We start from the raw sequence: 21,612 nt of genomic DNA on the forward strand, positions 1-21,612 counted from the left end.
GAAAATTTTTCGTGGCAGCTAAATAAAAGCTGCAGTAGTTTACAATAAAAACCCCTTTTGCACGCCGCACGTAACTTCTATATTTCTTACTGTTTTAATTACTCGGTTTTCGCCACTGTCACACATTTTGTTATAGATTTAAAAAGAGCCCAAGGAACTTTTTTTATAATAAAATGGAAAACTGCTTATGGTAAAATGTCTAATTCTTTATCTGAAAAAGGGGACTGATGACCTCAGAAGTTAAGTCCCATAGTGCTCAGAGTCATTTGAACCATTTGAACCTTATCTGAAAACCATGTATCTATTCCTCATATGGCAAAGTGGTTGAAAGCCTCCTTTCTTTGTATAGTCACCGTGGTTTTGTAACATGTCAGTTGCCGTTTCTTTGTCTTGGGTGTCATCTGTTTTTGGCAGTGTTGCTAGCTTTCTCGGATTTTATTTTCACTTTTTTTTTCTCAAATTATGTGTGTTGATATAAGTTGGTTTGTGTGTGTGTCCATATTTTTTTATAGCCCCTACTTAGGAGAGTAATGAGATTTGTGATTATCTATTGGGATATTTGTCTGCTACACAGAGTGTGCCAGCAGGAATGTTCAGTCTTAAGGGACATGGCACGAACGCTCATTTGAAGTAGAAACTTCACAAGGGCATGTGAGCAGCAAATAACCAGGAAAAGCGAAAAACTGATATATCCTAAACTATTCTATGAAACACAATGCTGTTTTCACAGTTAATTCTGAGTTGAGATAGTGAATTTGATCCCACTTTGCAACAGATCAGAATTTGATTAGGATGGCTCTAAAATCAATTTATGTTTTGGAAAATATACATTTTGATCGGTCACCTAGGATATTACATATTTTGATGGGTTTTCACTATTAAATCTTCATTAATTTACGAACCTTAATACCTGAAAATAATTATTAACTTACAGTAATTTTCAATTGCTTAACATTAATTATAGAACTTATAACAATGTAATATTAATATTTACTTGAAATATCGCTACAAAGCCTTAAATTTCATAAAAAACTGTTCAATAGAATAATTTGTTACAGGCAGTTTGATTAAATTTTGTTCGTTGCTGGTTCTTCTTGTAAAGAATCACATTCGTTATCTTCTGAAGAGTAGTTGCTGCAGTCTGGGAAAAAAATTTAGTTGTTCTTCATCTTTCAGTTTTGTGACGAACCATAAAGTGAGCACTTTCTTCACATCATCCCTTTTCTCTAACTTTATCATACCTGACAAAGCTAGTATAGGTCTTTCAGTAGCAGAGAACATCTTATGTCCACGTTTTGCCAATGTTGTGAATAATTTAGAAGGGCCATCGAAGTAATAATGAATTTCTGTTTTCAATTTTATATCCTGATCACCGACATGGTTCAGTTTTGACTTTTCAAAATTATTATTTTTACTCCACTGATACCATCCATCTTTTTCCATTCCTTTGAGAGTTCATCAAAGTTCTTAAGCTCCCAGTCTTTTCCAGTTACCCATGTTTCCCCCGGTTTCCCCAACTTCGTTGTAGATCTGTACATACTTCTCTGTATTCAAAATAACTGGAATTTGACGCATTATTCTGTTGTATCATCTCCTGTTTAGTATCGGTAGAAGCATATACTTCACTAAGAAGAAATGAAAAATAGTGCGAATCTGTATTAAATCCTCAAATTACTTGATATTTCACTGTGACAGCTGTTGGTTTTTACTTTGGCACTTTCTCCGCAGATGCGCCGACGTTTTGGACTGCTTACGTCCAGGTGATACGATATTTTTTCATCATCGTGTTTTTCATTCCGTGTAGAAAACACATTGCTTTTGTTTCTACGTAGAACGTTTACTGGGATAGAGCAGCAATTAAAACGACCTTCTCTATGTTGGCAGAGAGGATCAAAATTCATTAAATAAGGATCTTTATCACGATATCTAGGACAAAAAGAATAAGAAAGTGCTATTTCTTGTGGCATTATTTACGATGAATGTTACAGAAACAAATTCTATTTTTGTAATAAGAAGGTATAAACAGATTTACCTGCTTTCTTCATTCTTTTTCTTGTTTCACGATCTTTACGCTCCTTCCCCATAGTCACAGTTTTTTTACACTGGGAGATTCTAACACTTATTATGAATCATGCAACACGTGTAATGTGATTTTGAAGTTCATGTTTAGAGATGAATATGTTAAAAATACGTAATTTTCAATTGATAGTTTGTAGAACGCAGGTTGTTATGTTTACTGCTTGTTGTATATGAGTCCATATGTAAATTTGATCATACAGTGAATAATACACAAAAGAAATAATAATCTATATTACACAAGCTGTCTTCTGCTTCAAATGGTCGTTCCTGTAACGTCCCTGAACACTGACCAAAATGGTTCAAATGGCTCTGAGCACTATGGGACTTAACATCTGAGGTCATCAGTCCCCTAGAACTTAGAGCTACTTAAACCTAACTAGTCTAAGGACATCACACAGAGCCATACCCGAGGCAGGATTCGAACCCGTAGTGGTCGCGCGGTTCCAGAGTGAAGTGCCTAGAACCGCTCGGCCACTTCGGCCGGCGAACACTGACCATTCCTACATCTACATCTACATCTACATTTATTCTCCACAAGCCACCCAACGGTGTGTGGCGGAGGACACTTTACGTGCCACTGTCATTACCTCCCTTTCCTGTTCCAGTCGCGTATGGTTCGCAGGAAGAACGACTGCCTGAAAGCCTCCATGCGCGATCGAATATCTCTAATTTTACATTCGTGATCTCCTCGGGATGTATAAGTAGGGGGAAGCAATATATTCGATACCTCATCCAGAAACGCACCCTCTCGAAACCTGGCGAGCAAGCTACACCGCGATGCAGAGCGCCTCTCTTGCAGAGTCTGCCAATCGAGTTTGTTAAACATCTCCGTAACGCTATCACGGTTACCAAATTACCCTGTGACGAAACGCGCCGCTCTTCTTTGGATCTTCTCTATCTCCTCCGTCAACCCGATCTGGTACGGATCCCACACTGATGAGCAATACTCAAGTATAGGTCGAACGAGTGTTTTGTAAGCCACCTCCTTTGTTGATGGACTACATTTTCTAAGGACTCTCCCAATGAATCTCAACCTGGTACCCACCTTACCAACAATTAATTTTATATGATCATTCCACTTCAAATCGTTCGGCACGCATACTCCCAGATATTTTACAGAAGTTACTGCTACCAGTGTTTGTTCCGCTATCATATATTCATACAATAAAGGATCCTTCTTTCTATGTATTCGCAATACATTACATTTGTCTATGTTAAGGGTCAGTTGCCACTCCCTGCACCAAGTGCCTATCCGCTGCAGATCTTCCTGCATTTCGCTACAATTTTCTAATGCTGCGACTTCTCTGTATACTACAGCATCATCTGCGAAAAGCCCCATGGGACTTCCAACACTATCTACTAGGTCATTTATATATATTGTGAAAAGCAATGGTCCCATAACACTCCCCTGTGGCACGCCAAAGGTTACTTTAACGTCTGTAGACGTCTCTCCATTGACAACAATGTATAATCAGTTAGTGTAAGCAATGTGTTTAGTTACATTCACTTTGTCAAGTAGTAGCTCCTTTTCTTCCTTTGTTTTGTATATATGATAATTTTCTTGTAAGGTCAGCAAGTGTCTTTCATTATTTATTTTAACTATTTTCGTGTCTTTCTCTCACGCAGTTGGTTTGTGGTCCATATCTCTTAAATGTTATGCAAAAGTTGTGTGGCTTGCCGCTGCTGAAAAGCTCCGTGTTCAACAATGTGCACTGACTTATGTGCAAGGGAAGACCTGTGCCTGCACCGGCATTGTACTCTGTCGTCAGATCTGCTTTAAAGGGCGGGGAAGCCTCCAAACTCCATGTTACGTGATGAGTCGTGGACGTACAATGACTTGCCTCGTGCTCGAGGTTCCACTGTCCTTCAACCACCTTCCGTAGATCCTCACAACAGTGGGACATGAACAGCCGAACAGCTCTTTCCTTTCCAAGATGCTCATTGCCACGTGCCTAGGCATAAAAACCGCCTCTTCTCAATGTCGCTTATAGCAGTGGTTTTGCCATTTCCGGTCAGTGTCGTCGCAACAATGATACTTCATTCGTCTCATATCCGCTTGTAAACTTTCCTTAAAGTGTCAGGGGACCCTAACACCACCAGTCAGCATTCGCCGGTGGGAGGGGGGGGGGGGGGGCAGTCGTTGAAAATAGTTTAGCTCAATAGTGTAGATATTGTGGGCAGCGCTACATTTTATGAATTATATGCAGGGAAAAATGTGTTTCTGTGTAACTATTGTAATGCATTGCCAAGTACCAGCATTTATGTAGATTCATATTCCGCGTTTCGTTTAGCTTGTACTGGGTGAGCATCTTCGATGGCATAAATGCATGTAGTATCGCCTAACAACTGACAACTTTTAATAACAAATTTACAGTAATTGGTGTACGACAGATAGGCTGCCATTCTACATCAGAAATATAGAACGTGTCTTAAGTTCGAACACTCTGAAGATAATCTTCTCTAAAGATAAAAACCGCCTCCCGAATTACCTCTATAATGTTGACTGATGACTCGACCCTCTACAGGGATTCAGTCAGAGAGGAGAGGTTCTTATGTAGTCGACTGAAAGTTAATATCGCCCAACCTCCAACTAGAATAAGGCATGGTTTGCGTGAAACACGGCTTGTCCATTTCCGTACATCCTCTAATTAAACGCATATGAAAGCAACATGCATCGAAATTTGCGAGGCGTATTTGACGCAGTTCTTTATCATGGACCGATAACAGGTACTCGTATTTTATTTAACATATGGGTACATCATAGCATTTTTTAACTTCGTCTTCGATAATCAGTTGCCAACAAAAGAAAAATTAATTTACAATACGTCATATGGATACTTAAATAATGGTCAACATGCACACTCTATCACATTTTATTGTTCAATATGAGCAGTACATATATACTAATCGGAAGTTTTATTGAAATACATCGTGGTCACAGGCTGAAAATAAATCCAGAAACGGTAGTATAACACCACCTACCACGACATTCAACTTCATTGACACAGAAATTCCTTCGAAAAACAGATGGGACACTTAACATGTTGTCTTTTTGTTAACTACTTACACCTACTGGCTATGTGCACGCGTTCAGTTCCAGGGCACTTGTAGAATCAAATCATGGCCCACTGCTGTGTAGGCGGAAATAAAGAGGGCGGCTCTTGTGAGCACACCCACATAGTTGCTACTCAGAGACGCAAAGGGCGCTGGCCACTCATTCTACTTTTTTTCTGTCATGCTCGTTAAACTAACTAAATTGGTGAGAACTTTGTACCAAGTTTCGTGTCATTGCCTAACATAAACTAGACTGGACACTGCTGCAAGCATCATAGCGCGTGAAGACTACGAATGACTCAAGTCCATGGACGAAAACAAAGTAGAGAGCGAAAGTTTCAACTATAACGAACGACAGATCAAATCAGCAACAACAGATGGGCGCTGATAACCACGCTTTTTAGCGCCCGTAAACCTCAAACACACACAACAACAACAGAGGTCAAACGGCTATCACAGTGTGATATGTTTGATGCGACACCTGACGTCGCAGCAGCCGAAAGTGGAAATACACTATGTGATGAAAAGTATCCGGACACCTGGCTGAAAATGACTTACAAGTTCGTGGCGCTCTCCATCGGTAATGCTGCAATTCAGTATGGTGTTGGCCCACCCTTAGCCTTGATGACAGCTTCAACTCTCGCTGGCATACGTTCAATTAGGTGCTGGAAGGTTTCTTGGGGAATGGCAGCCCATTCTTCACGAAGTGCTCCACTGAGGAGAGGTATCGGTGTCGGTCGGTGAGGCCTGGCACGAAGTAGGCGTTCCAAAACATCCCACAGTTGTTCTATAGGATTCAGGTCAGGACTCTGTCCAGGCCAGTCCATTAAAGGGATGTTATTGTTGTGTAGCCACTCCGGCACAGGCCGTGCATTATGAACAGCTGCTCGATCGTGTTGAAAGATCCAATCGCCATCCCCAAATTGCTTTTCAACAGTCTGAAGCAAGAAGGTGCTTGCAACATCAATGTGGGTCTGTGCTGTGATAGAGACACGCAAAACAACAAGGGGTGCAAGCCCCCTCAATGAAAAACACGACCACATCATAACACCACCGCCTCCGAATTTTACTGTTAGCACTACACACGCGGGCATATGACGTTCACCCATACCCTTCCATCGGATCGTCACATTGTATACCGTGATTTCTCACTCCACACAACACTTTTCCATTGCTCAATCGTCCAATGTTTACGCTCCTTACACAAAGCGAGGCATTGTTTGGCATTTACCGGCATAATGTGTGGCTTATGAGCAGCCGCTCGACCATGAATTCCAAGTTTTCTCACCTCTCGCCTAACTGTCATAGTACTTGCAGTGGATCCTGATACAGTTTGGAATTCCTGTGTTATGTTAACATGGGCGAATCAACTCAAGAATTCCACATCATGAGGGGTGTCAAGCAAGGCGATCCTATCTCCCCAAAACTGTTCTCTGCTGCATTGGAAATGGCTATGTCAAAGCTGAGCGGGGAAGGTGAGGGAATTAGAATTAATGGAAGAAGGCTTACCAACTTGAGATTCACGTTTCCACATCACTATCACATATGAAACAGTGGACCTAGGGATGTTTAGGAGTGTCGAAATCTCGCATACAGACATATGCCACAAGAGACACCCAATCACCAGACCATGTTCGAAGACCGTGAATTCCGCGGAGCGCCCCATTCTGCTCTCTTACAATGTCTAATGACTACTGAAGTCGCTAATATGGAGTACCTGGTAGTAGGTGGCACCACATGGCGCCTAATATGAAAAACGTATGTTTTTGGGGGTGCCCAGATACTTTTAATCACATAGTGTATGTGGAACTTCGCCGCCACTCACTGAGTTTGTCTCCATTTCGGTAAAGTGATGGGTTATTAGACTATTATTAGTGAGCAGTATAGCAGTGGGAGATCGGGGAGAGACTATGTCACCGATAACATTATAGATATCGTCATCGGCTTTCCCCACCCCTTCTCCATCCATGCCTCTGACAAAATGGTGGGAAGTTCAAAAAGGGGCGAAAAATTAAAATTTTGGCGGTGGATTTCTCCTACTCCTATGATGTCACTGTGGAAGTAGTGATGTTGTCCTAAGTATAAACTGGTGGCAAATTAAAAATCGAAGGTGGTGCATTGTCATGTTGGCTGATCTGGAATACTGCGACAAGCTCTATGACGTCAGAATCGACGATGGCAATACAAGATGGTTGACCTGGAATTCTGTAATGGGCTCTAGGACGACAGAATCCAAGATGACAATCCAAGATGGCTGACGTGATATATGGATCTATGATGTCACAATCCAAGTTCTCTAATATAGGGTCTATGACATCAGATTACCAGCTGCGACGAAAGATGTTTCATCCATCTGCTGCCCTAGGCCTAGATTAGATTAGATTACTACTAGTTCCATGGATCATGAATACGATATTTCGTAATGATGTGGAACGAGTCAAATTTTCCAATACATGACGTAATTAAGTTTATTTAACAACATACTTAAGTTAATATAACAACTTTTTTATTTTTTGTGTTTTTTATTTTTTATTGTTTTTTTGTTTTTTTTCTTTTTTCTTAATTTATGTCTAAAAATTCCTCTATGGAGTAGAAGGAGTTGTCATTCAGAAATTCTTTTAATTTCTTCTTAAATACTTGTTGGTTATCTGTCAGACTTTTGATACTATTTGGTAAGTGACCAAAGACTTTAGTGGCAGTATAATTCACCCCTTTCTGTGCCAATGTTAGATTTAATCTTGAATACTGAAGATCATCCTTTCTCCTAGTATAGTAGTTATGCACACTGCTATTACTTTTGAATTGGGTTTGGTTGTTAATAACAAATTTCATAAGAGAGTATATTTACTGAGAAGCTACTGTGAATATCCCTAGATCCTTAAATAAATGTCTACAGGATGATCTTGGGTGGACTCCAGCTATTTTTCTGATTACATGCTTTTGTGCAATAAATGCATTATTCCTCAGTGATGAATTACCCCAAAATATGATGCCATATGAAAGCAGTGAGTGAAAATAGGCGTAGTAAGCTAATTTACTAAGATGTTCATCACCAAAATTTGCAATGACCCTTATTGCATAAGTACCTGAACTTAAACATTTCAGCAGATCATCAATGCGTTTCTTCCAATTTAATCTCTCATCAATGGACACACCTAAAAATTTGGAATATTCTACCTTAGCTATATGCTTCTGATTAAGGTCTATATTTACTAATGGCGTCATACCATTTGCTGTACGGAACTGTATGTAATGTGTCTTATCAAAATTCAGTGAGAGTCTGTTTACAAGGAACCACTTAGTAATTTTCTGAAAGACAGTATTGTCAATTTCATCAGTTAATTCTTGTTTGTCAGGTGTGATTACTATACTTGTATCATCAGCAAAGAGAACTAAATTTGCCTCTTCGTGAATATAGAATGGCAAGTCATTAATATATATTAAGAACAACAAAGGACCCAAGACTGACCCTTGTGGAACCCCATTCTTGATAGTTCCCCAGTTTGAGGAATGTGCTGATCTTTGCATATTATGAGAACTGCTTATTTCAACTTTCTGCACTCGTTCAGTTAGGTACGACTTGAACCATTTGCGCACTGTCCCACTCATGACACAATATTTGAGCTTGTCTAGCAGAATTTCATGATTTACGCAATAAAAAGCATTTGAGAGATCACAAAAAATCCCAATGGGTAGTGTTCGGTTATTCAGATCATTCAAAATTTGATTGGTGAAAGCATATATGGCATTTTCTGTTGAAAAACCTTTCTGGAAACCAAACTGACATTTTGTTAGTACCTCATTTTTACAGATATGTGAAGCTACTCTTGAATACATTACTTTCTGAAAAATTTTGGATAAAGCTGCTAGAAGGGAGATTGGACGGTAATTGTTGACATCAGATCTATCCCCCTTTTTATGCAAAGGTATAACAATAGCATATTTCAGTATATCAGGGAAAATGCCTTGTTCCAGAGAGCTATTACACAGGTGGCTGAGAATCTTACTTATCTGTTGAGAACAAGCTTTTAGTATTTTGCTGGAAATGCCATCAATTCCATGTGAGATTTTGCTTTTAAGCAAGTTTATTATTTTCCTAATTTCAGAGGGAGAAGTGGGTGAGATTTCAATTGTATCGAATAGCATAGGTAAGGCCTCTTCCATTAACAGCCTAGCATCTTCTAATGAACACCTGGATCCTACTATATCCACAACATTTAGAAAATGATTATTAAAAATATTTTCAAGTTCTGACTTTTTGTTCATAAAGTTTTCATTCAATTTGATGGTAATACTGTCTTCCTGTGCTCTTGGTTGACCTGTTTCTCTTTTAATAATATTCCAAATTGTTTTAATTTTATTATCAGAGTTGCTGATTTCGGACATGATACACATACTTCTGGATTTTTTAATAACTTTTCTTAATATAAATCAGTAGTTTTTATAATGTTTGATAGTTTTTAGACTTATGATACAAACTACTTAACGTGTTTACCGAAGCTACTATTCGCCCAGAGGAGTATAGTTGCTTGTTGAATTCCTGCATTCTGCTTCTCATTGCTCCAATTTCTCTAATTGACCCTGGAGTGATGCCATCTTTCACCAGTGACAGCTCAAGGCACAGACATGGCTCATGCATACTTTTGATTCAAATGCCTTAGATGAGGTGGGAGATAGAAGTTCTGATCTCCCACCAGTAGTACACTGTTTGTGATAGCATTGGAACGGCGTCTCATTGTCCTAAATTTAAGTCCACATGTGCTCTATTTAAAACAAATGCTGAGAATAGAATAGTAAAAATTGCATTCTTATTTTAACAAACACAGTGGAGTCTCCTGTTCCCATTGCGGTAAAGTTCTTGATTTTCAGACCATTTGAGAATCTACAGTTGCACACTAAAATAACCTATGACCTGCAAAAATGTTCTCCTTGCAGACTGAAAAAAAGTCAAGATATTGTGAGGCAGCGAGTAAATAATCCCAATGGTCGTTACTCCTTTATGTCATTATGAAAAGACACTTTAACTGTCTGTGCATGCTTTACTATTACCTTCATAATTTACAAAAGCCTGGAAACTACTTTCTTGGTCAGCTAGAAAGCAATGCAGAACATGCTGACCATAACTTCCAGTTAGCTTCGTACTCACTGAAAGAAAAGTTTACTCAACAGGATTGGGGAGGGTAACTATAAATAAAAGCTTTGAATTTTAACTGATTGATATATTCTGTAAACGTTCTAAATATAAGTATTAGTATTCTATAATACAAAATATAACTACTAATATTCTATCTAACTTACCTATAGGAAACAGCACTATTAACGGGTCAGAGGCGACCTCTAGGGGCAGTTCCAAGTAAAATAGTCTATCGCCTTGACTTCTAATCATGAGGAGTTAATAACTCGCCTTAAAAGTGGAAAATGTTCTCTTCACTTGCCACGCGATTTTGTTGACATTATGGGTGGCACACGAACAGTTCCTTTCATGAAATGTGAGCGATCTAGGATGGTGTACAGTCCTCGCGAGTTCACTTCCTACTTTTACCTAAAACGCATTCAAGTCTGTCGAGCTCTGACATCATCCGAGGCACAACACAAGCAAGCGTTTGACTGACATGAACAGGTTGGTAGCCCGGTGTAAAGTGTCTCTATGCAACTGCGTATATATACCTGTGTCGTTTAATAATTTACAATATTCTTAATTTTTGCATAAATAAAGTTAAGTGTGCTTTAGTTACTGAAACAGTTTTAACTCGACTGCATTTAAACTTTGTCGCCTAGAATTTTTAGAACGGAACCGACAGTAGAACATGACCTCTGAATTGCCTCTTTAAGAGTCCTTGTAATTATTATTATTTACAATACAGTCTTGAAACGTGGTATAGCTGTATTATTACATGAATGTAATCTAGTGCTGTAAGTGGAACTTCCTATTACAACTACAAATGATAAGCTTATTGATGTCCCATGTGTAAGGCTTTTACATATAACTGATGATTTGCTTCCCATAGTTCACAATATACAAAATGTATATTAACAATGTACAAGGTGTTCATTTATCTGACGACCGCCTGCCTGGGGTTTTGCAGGACAGCCACGGAAGACGAGCATGTCTGTCGAATGTGTTCCATGGGACCGTACTATGCCCTCCCTCTTTTTTTTCTTTTTTTTTGGGTTTTAGCTTGAAGCTTTTAGCTTAGTTCAATTTATAAGAGTTTGTACTAGATTTATTATCCCAATAATTATTATAATCCTTACAACAACACTATTAAATAATTAATTAATGACTGGGAAAAAAGACCACCATTTGAATGTGGGTTTGATCCAAAAAGATCAGCATGAATACCATTCTCCCTTCGATTCTCCTTAATCGCAGTAATTTTCCTAATCTTTGATATAGAAATTGCACTAATTCTACCAATTGTAATTATTTTTAAAATATCACATGTTATAATCTGAACAGTATCAACAATATTTTTCATTCTAGTCCTATTAGGGGGACTATACCACAAATGAAATCAAAGAGCCTTACAATGAGCAGAATAAAGAGTTTAGTGACTATAACATTTGGGTTGCATTCAAAAAGCACTCATATAGTCAGTTAACCTTAAATACAATAAGAAGCGAAATACTGCAGTCAGTTTTGACCTGATAGATTGATAAATAATATACAATTATTAATTGAAGCCAAAAAGAGGCATATTACTGTTAATAATATAACTGAACTATAAAATTCGAATTAAGGAAATGTAAAGCCAATATGACAGCTGCAAACTTTTTATATTAGCGGTTAAATTCCATTAACTTTTATGTAATTTATATAGTTTAAATAAAACATTACATTTTCACTGTAAAAATAATGTATTCATATTTATAAACACTTAAATGTAAAAATACCTCCTTCACATCTTGTGTGTCGCACTCTAATCATAAGATATTTAGGTATAAGAAAAATAACATAACTAAAATAAATATCCAAATATTAAAAGTTGAAAGATAGATCTTAAAATTCGAATCATATCAACCTTGAATATAACCAATTACATAAATAAATAATCTGTATAAAACCTGACCACCAAACAACTCACCCTAAACATAATCAAATGATTTTGATGAATCACAACCTAACTTCAAAGGAATATATCTAACAAACTTAGTTGAAAGGAAAGGTATAAATCAAATAGAACCAACAAATCTACAAAAGAAAGTACACAACAATAAAAGGGCAAAATAAGACTTAGAAATAAGATAACCCAAATAAGCACCCAAAACAACGACTGTAATCATCAAAACCTTTAAATAATAAGCCAAAGGAATCACAAAAGGAATAGGGAAAATCAATCAAGATAAAAAGACTACTACTAAAAACAGCAACAAATAAAAAATCAACTATACCAAATGAAATATAATAACCCTTATCGTCAAAGGAAAATCTTGAATCAAATTATCGTCTCCAGATATTAAATAATGAAATAAACAAAAAAATAGGAAGTTGTTAAACCAGGAGAAAAAATAAAAGAAAAAATAAACAATTAATCCATCTCAAACAAACTATTTCAAGAAATAAGTTCTTTGAATAAAACCCGGTTAAAAAAGGTATACCACATAAAGATAAACTAGAAACATAAAACAAACAGAAGTTAAAGGTATAAAATTAACAACTGAATCCATAAAACAAATATCCTGAGAATCCTTTAAATTATGAATTATTGAAACTGCACACATAAATAACAGTGCCTTAAATAAAACATGAGCCAATAAATGGAAAAAAACCAAGCTTTGGATAACCTATAGACGAAATTCTCATTATTAAACCAAGTTGTCTTAAAGAAGAAATAGCAATAATTTTCTTTAAATCTAATTCAAAATTAGCACCCAATCCTGCTATAAACATAGTTATACAACCAATTAAAAGTAAAATTCAACCACAATTATAAGTATCTACTATTGGTCTAAAACAAATCAATAAGTAAACTACCACAGTAACAAGAGTAGAAGAATGAACTAAAGCAGAAACAGGAGTAGGAGCAGCTATAGCAGCAGGAAGTCAACAAGGAATAGGAATCTGAGCTCTCTTATTTATAGTTGCCAAAACAATTAATATAGTAGTAAGCTTTATTTGAAAAGAACTAGAAATAAAATCTTAATAATAAATATACTTTCAATCACCAAAATGTAATATTCAAGCAATAGAAATTAAAATAGTGACATCACCAATCTGATTAGAAAGAGCCATTAACATACCAGCACTATAAGATTTTTACATTTTGGTAATAAATAACTAAACAATAAGAAACCAAACCTAAACCATCCCATCCTAATAAAATTCTAATCAATTTAGGACTAATAATTAAAAACCCTATTGAAAGAATAAATATTAAAACAATAATAATAAAACGATTTATATTTTTTCACCTGACATATAATCCTCTCTATAGTAAATTACCAAAGAAGAAATATATATATATATATATATATATATATATATATATATATATATATATATATATATATATATATATAAAGTTTCAACAGCTCTAAAAAATATAAAAAAATCAAAGCAAAAAATCTAAAAGTAGATCAAGACACAATTCTACTTAATAGTCTAAGCTCACCTAACAAATTCAATGATGGAGGAGCAGCCACATTTGATGATCTAAAGAGGAATCACCACAAAGCCATTCTAGATATCAAATTAATCATACCCTTGTTAATTAATAATCTTCATCTACCTAAACGCTCATAAACAATATTAGATAAACCAAACAGTCCAGAAGAACATAAACCATAACCAACTATTGAAGAAAGTGAACCCATACAACCCCATGAATTCATAGTTATTAATCCACCAATAACCATTCTTATATGAGTGACAGAAGAATAAGCAATTAAGGACTTTAAATCAACCTAATGAAAACAAATAAACATAATCATAACTTCACCAGATAAACCCAAAGACAACCAGAAATAATTCAACTTTAACCCCAAATAAGAAATAACCCTTATTACACGAAAAATACCATAACCACATAGCTTTAATAAAACACCAGCAAGAATTATTCTACCAGAAATAGGAGGCTCTACATGTTTCTTAGTATGTCATAAATGAACCAAAAATATTGGCATCTTAATTAAGATGGCCAAAATTTAAAAAAACATAAAATATAAAATAATAAGAACCAAAATCAACAATTAAAGGGAAACATAAAATATTAGAAAAAACATAAACCCGAAATGAAACTAACAAGAAAGGCAATCTAGCAACCAAAGTATAAAAAATTAAATAACACCAGTCTGCAGCCACTCAGGTTGATAACCTTCCCTAAAATCAAAAGCAAAGAAGGAACCCATCTAGCCTCAAAAAAATATATATAAAAAGACAGAAGACTTAATCTAGCAAATGAACAATAAAGTATAATTATTAAAATCAAAAGCATACAACCAAAAAAATTAGAATGATAAGAACTTAAATAAATTGAACCTCTAGCAGTAATCATTGAAGAACAAATTCAAAAACTCAACAAAATTAAACTAAAAGAAAAATAATCAATACGATAATAATATCGAATTATATTAAAATAGAGATATGAATATACACAAATCATAAAAACAAAACTTGACAGGAACAGTAAAGAGTGAACCAACCATCAACAATTATTTCATAAACAAAGAGGGATAAAAACACAGTTGTATATAAATACTTTAGTAGAAAGATAAACCAAAACAATTAAAAAATCATTACCATGAGAATGGATTATTGAAACCAAATAAGAAAGACCTAAAGCACCTTCACAAAAAAGAAAAAACTAAAAAAACAACAGGAAAAATTAATCGATCAAATTCAATAGGAAAAACAACAATTAATATAAATAAAGAAAGAACAGTACATTCCAATCTCAGAATAATCATTTATAAATGCTTATGTTTAAAATACAAAACACAAACACCAGCAAAATATACCAATAAAGAAGTAAAAATAGAGAATATAAACATTAGTTTTAATAGTTTAAAAAAAAAACCACTGGTCTTGTAAACCGGAAATAAGTCTAGCTCCCACTCTTAAAACTTCAGAGGTGAAAAAGCTTCCATCGTCGGTCCCAAAAACCGATATTTTAAATAGAGTAACCCCTGAACTGATTAAAATACTAATTATATCACTATCAAATGTAATAAATATTAATTTTATTAAATTAAGACACCCGATATCAATAATACTCCTCACTATCCTTCAAACATCCCTGGTTGGACCAATAACAGGAACAATAATGGAAAGTTATTGGCTATCATACATTTTATTATTAACGTTTATTGGTGGTGTATTAGTTCTATTTACTTGTATTAGACGAATTGCATCAAACGAAATATTTCAACCTAAATCAGTTACTAAATTATCACTTTAACAATGAGTCTTATCATATCAGCACTAACTATTTTAGACATAACAATATTTATAAACATCTTCAAAAATACCGAAACTATAAATATTAATAACTCAACAAACTATCAAGAAATAACAATATCTTTAGAAAAATTATATAATAGACCAACATTTATTAGTACACTAATGATGATAATTTATTTATTTTTAGCACTATTAGCAGTAGTTAAAATCAGTAATATTAACCAGGGGCCTAGTCGTAAAATAAGGTAATCTACTAATGAATAAACCCTTATGATTAAGACATCCTTTAATTAAAATTATTAACAACTCCTTAGTTATCTTTCCTGCACCAACAAACATGTTATTTTGATGAAATTTTGGGTCCCTACTACGACTGTGTTTAGTAATAACTGGACTATTTTTGGCTATACACAGTACGTCAAATATTGAAATAGCATTTAGTAGTTGTGGTACACATCTGCCGGGACGTAAATAATGGTTGAATCATTCGAACTTTATATGTAAATGGAGCATCTACATTTTTCATTTGCATTTACTTACATGTAGGACGAGGAATCTACTATGGATCTTATATGTGAGTTATAGCAACTGCATTTATAGGATATGTTTTACCTTGAGGTCAAATATCATTCTGAGGTGCTACAGTAATTACTAATTTATTATCAGCAATTCCATATTTAGGAACAGATTTAGTTCAATGAGTATGAGGAGGGTTTGCTGTTGACAACGCAACATTTAATCGATTCTTAACATTTCATGTGATTTTAGCATTTATAATTACAGCTATGGCCGCAATCCACTCATTCTTTCTTCAGCAAACATGGTCTAATAACCCTTTACGATTAAGTGGAGATAACGAAAAAATTCCATTCCACCCACACTCAATTTCAAGGATTCTGTCACCCTTGTATTAATAACATCATTATTAATTATATTATCCCTAATTACTCCTTACCTTCTAGGAGACTCAGATAATTCTGTACCTGTCAATCTATTAGTAACTCCAGTTCACATTCAGCCAGAATGATACTTCCTATTTGGATATACAATTCTACAATCAATTCCTAATAAATTAGGAGGTGTTATTACATTATTTGTATCAATTAGAATCCCAATAATTTTACCATTCTGTAACAAAACACTATTCGGAGGTATTCAATATCACCCTATTAATCAGAACATATTCTGAAATATAGTAGTTGTCGTATGTTTATTAAAATGAACTGGTGAACGACCAGTTGAAAAACCATATATTATAACAGGACAGATTTTAACAATTATCAAATTTACATACTTCTTAATTAATGTCCATCTTGCAAATGCATGACATAAGCCTATTAAGGAATAAAATAAATAAGTTAATTACCTTAGGAAAAGCATACGTTTTGAAAAGAACTTTAGTTCTTCTATTAACTTTTCTCAAAAAATTTGATTAATTGAATGAAATAAATAAAATCTTTAAATCAACAAAGAAAATAAAAAAGTCAAAGATAAAGGTAAGCAGCCCTTTCAAGCCAAGTATATCTACTTATCATAACGAAATTGTGGTAAAGTAACTCGAACTCAAATAAACCCAAAAGATGTGATTTATAAGCTTAATAAAAAAATATAAAAGAATAAAAATCAACACCTAAAAAAACCATAGCTAACAATATTCTCATAAAAATAATTTTAGTATATTCAGCCAAAAAATTAAAGTAAAACCACCTGCACCATATTCAATATTAGAGTCTAAAACTAATTGAGATTCATCTTCAGCAAAATCAAAAGGGGTCCAATTAGTTTCAGACAAACAAGAAGCAAAACAAGCTAAAGCTAAAGGGAAAGCAATAATAATAAATCAACAATAAAGCTGATAGCTTACAAAGTCAAACATGTTAAAACAATCAATCAAAATAATTAAAGATAATAAAATCAAAGCCAATGTAACTTCATACGAAATAGTTTGAGCAACAGAACGAAGAGAGCCTAACAAAGAATAATTTGAATTAGAAGATTAACCACCAATTATAACAGTATAAACACCTAATCTAGTGCAGCATAAAAAAACAGAAAACCATAAGAGGAAGAACATATATAACTTAAGTAGGGAAAAATTACTCAAACAGCCAAAGAAATTATTAAATTCAAAACAGGAGAAAAATAATAAAGTAAATAATTAGATATAATAGAAATAAGCTACTCCTAGTAGCATCTCTAAAAGACTGTGGAATCTCTACAAATCCTACTTTATTTGGGCCCTTACGAATCTGAATATAACCTAAAACATTTCGCTCCAACAATGTTAAAAAAGCAACACTAACAACTAACAAAAGAAAATTTAAAATAAACATAAATAAATCGTATAGTATCAATACTTTTTGTAGAATAAAATATACATAAATGAATACTAAATTCAACACATTAATCTGTCGAAATAGTAAATTAATTAATATTAATCAATATAATAAAAATATTTTAACCATATGGTCCTTTCGTACATAATGGGTTAATAGTCTTAGGATAAAAACCGACCTGGCTCACGCCAGTCTAAACTCAGATCATGCAAGAATTTAAAGGTCAAACAGGTCTAATCACTGCGCTCCTGCACCCAAAATTTTTCTTAATCCAACATCGAGGTCACAATCTGCTCTGAAGATATTAGCTCTCAAAAATAATTATGCTGTTATCCCTAAGATAACTTAGTCTTATGATCATAAATTATGGATCAAAATAACCAACATAAATCAGTGATATAATAATGAAGAGTTTATCTATTCTGCATGTCATCCCAACAAAACATTATCATTAAATATAGAAAGACAAACAAAAAAACGATATAAAAGTAAAATGTTAAGCTCTGTAGGTTGTTCTTGACCTAAAGAAGAATTTAAGCCTTTTGACTCAAAAGTTAAGTTAAAAAATTTATTAAGAGACAGTTGATTTCTCGTGAAGCCATTCATTCCAGCCACTAAGTAAGAGATAAATGATTATGCTACCTTTGCACAGTCAAAATACCGAGGCTCTTTAAAAATTCGCTCAGTAGGCAGGCCAGACCTCAAAATATTTTCAAGAGGACATGTTTTTGATAAACAGGCAGAAAAAAAATAAAATTTGCCTAGTTCCTTATAATAAATTTACAAGGTAAAACTTTCATACAAATAAATATACAAATCTATCATTATTACAAAGATTAACAAATCAAATAAATAATCTTAATAAAAACCCTAAAATAGCTATAAAATCAAAATATAAAATAATGAACTAAAATGCAGTCTTAAGGATAGCTAGTTTAAAGCTTACTATTATATTTTAAAAGCCAAATTATAGGTTAACAACTTTAAAGCTTATCCCTTAAAGAGTAAATAAGTTAGAATATATACTTAAAAAATTAAACTAACTTTAAAAATTTAAATTTTTTCTTAAGAAGCTATATATCTTAGGAAAAGATTAACATCTCATTTCTATACATAATTTAATAATAATTGTGATACATTAACTATAAATTAATTTATAAATCAACCCAAATCGAGACAAGTAATATAAATACTAAAATTTTGATAAACCCTGTTACAAAACGTACAATAAATAAAAACTACTTTAAAAAATTTAAAATAATATTTCATAATACATTTGCATTACCAATATACTATACTTTACGAAATCAACTCTATAAAGTATACTAAGGCAAAAAGCATCAAAATTATTTATATTAAATAATTAAATAAACAAAAAATCAATATAATAAGATATGCACCTTGCCAGCCAGTGTCAATCGAGCACAAAAACGCCAAGAGCGAATTATTCAATTCGATAATGAAAGTTTATTTACGATCGTACGTGCATACAGAGATTGTTTGAACAGTAGTTTCCAGGTGTTGGAGTTCTGAGTCATGATGCAGTTCACAAATTAGTGAATAAATTTCGTGAGATAGGAAGTATTCAAGACAAGAAGCGTTAACAATGACGTACAGTGCTCACAGAAGTTCGGGTCGATGGCATTTGCATACCACCTGGAATATTCCTCTAAAATGTCTCTTAAACGTATTTTGCAGAAAACACAAATATCATGCACCTCTGTACAAAGAGATGCTAAGCTGCTTAGGCTAATGCTCTATAAAGTATCAGTAGCAGAAGAACCTGGGCCTGGTGATCCGGCACGCAGGGTTAAGTTTTGCGCATGGGTTTTAAAATAAACGCATGACGGTGAAACAGATCCTTACATTATTCTCTTTCCAGACGAGGCTTGGTTCCATTTACACAAATATGTTTTTGTAATTCCCAAAACTGTCGAAATTGGAGCGCAGGTAGACGTGTAGTGCTTCATGAGGAACCCATTCATGATGAGAAAATAGGTGTGTGGTGCACAGTTAGTGGTGATGGAGTAACAGGCCCAATTTTGTAATCGCACAGTTACAAGCGAAAGATATGTGAAAAACATTTTGAGGCTGTTTTTTAAAGAACTGAGTGAAAAAGAACGAAGCTTTGCATTTTTCAACAGGATTCACAAGCGTTCACACAGCCAATGTTTCTTTTCACACAATTCATGACGTGTTCGATGACAGAATGATTTGTAACAATATCTGCCCCACTAGTAGTCCTGATTTAACTCCATGCTGTTTTTATTTGTGGGGTGCACTGAATGACAAAGTGTACACAACAAATCTTCAGACGATAGAGGAACTCAAGGATAATATCTGTGAATCAATTAATTCAATATCTCTAAGAGTATTAGATTGTATGATTAATAATTCCTTGAGTAGATATTCAGAAACACATGGAAAATAATGGCTGACAGTTCCAGCATCTCCTTGCATGAGATGCGTGAGTACAAAATTTATTTGCTTATATTTTTAGTGTAATCATGTCATACCACAGCAGTAGATGGGTGACACAGCATCTTACTGCTGGCAATGGAGCACTTGCTGCCCGACATCTACTGCTCCCCATAGGCATCAGATAAATGGAACACCCTGAATAACCATTGTAACATAATATAAATTAATAGACAATGTTTGTTTACAAGTTTTAATATCTTTAACCACATCATACGCACATACCATGAGACTTAACAATTCAGCTGTTGGAGAGAGAGTCTTAGTAGTTCTTAAATGTGCAATATCAAAGAGACTTTATAGTTCAGTTGTTGCTTCAGCAAAGAGACTTAGCACATTTATGGCTTTCACAATTATGTGCTGTTCAGATGGCAGTACACTTGATGCTTTAGGACTAACAACTGTTATAGATTCATAGAGCTTAATGTTAGGTGCATCCATTGCTGTAATTGATACATCGCTGTTCTGACATACAGTATCTATAAAAAAAGTCTTTCACATGAAATGCACTCCATATATACCTTCCATGCCATTCATTCAGTACATGTGACCAAAGTTTGCACAGACCTTCGAAATGTCTATGGAAGGGACTATGATCATGGGCTGCCTGTTACCATGGACCAAACCATGGCATACAATAGGCAAAATCCCAAAGAATTAAAATGTAGCCTGTCTCGCATTTTTGTTCATCTGTGACCTGCACTTACTTTCTTATTATTTTAGTATCAAGAAAATGTATATTCATAGTTTAAGGACTCTTACATATACATCAATATGTAAGATGACATCAGCTCTTCTGGTAGATGGATGGTGCTATGTAAATAACCATCTGATGTATGCCTTAAACCATGTGATATGAGGAATCACAATGATATATGACTGGAATTGTGTATACTGAACAGAGTGGATTTAAAGTAGGAATATGTGAACCACACATACTTCCAAGCTGTTAGTGGTACAGAAGGAACTGTCATCATAAATCTCGCACTGTCTCAGACCACAGAATCATGCAGTCATGTAGTGCGTGGGATGGGTGTTTTGTGTGCTGTATTAGGTGTGTTGGGTGTATGATGTGTGGTTTCTGGTGTGTGTGTGTGTGTGTGTGTGTGTGTGTGTGTGTGTGTGTGTGTGTGTGTGTGTGTGTGTGTGTGTGTGTGTGTGTGTTTGTGGTGGTGGGGGTGTAGTGGTGTGTCAGTGTGTATGGTTTCCCACCTGTGGTGTGTCATGTGGTATGTGATGTGGCCTGTGGTGTGCTGTCTGTGGTGG

The sequence above is a fragment of the Schistocerca americana genome, chromosome X (genome assembly GCF_021461395.2).
Source record: "Schistocerca americana isolate TAMUIC-IGC-003095 chromosome X, iqSchAmer2.1, whole genome shotgun sequence".
Taxonomy (NCBI): Eukaryota; Metazoa; Arthropoda; class Insecta; order Orthoptera; family Acrididae; genus Schistocerca; species Schistocerca americana.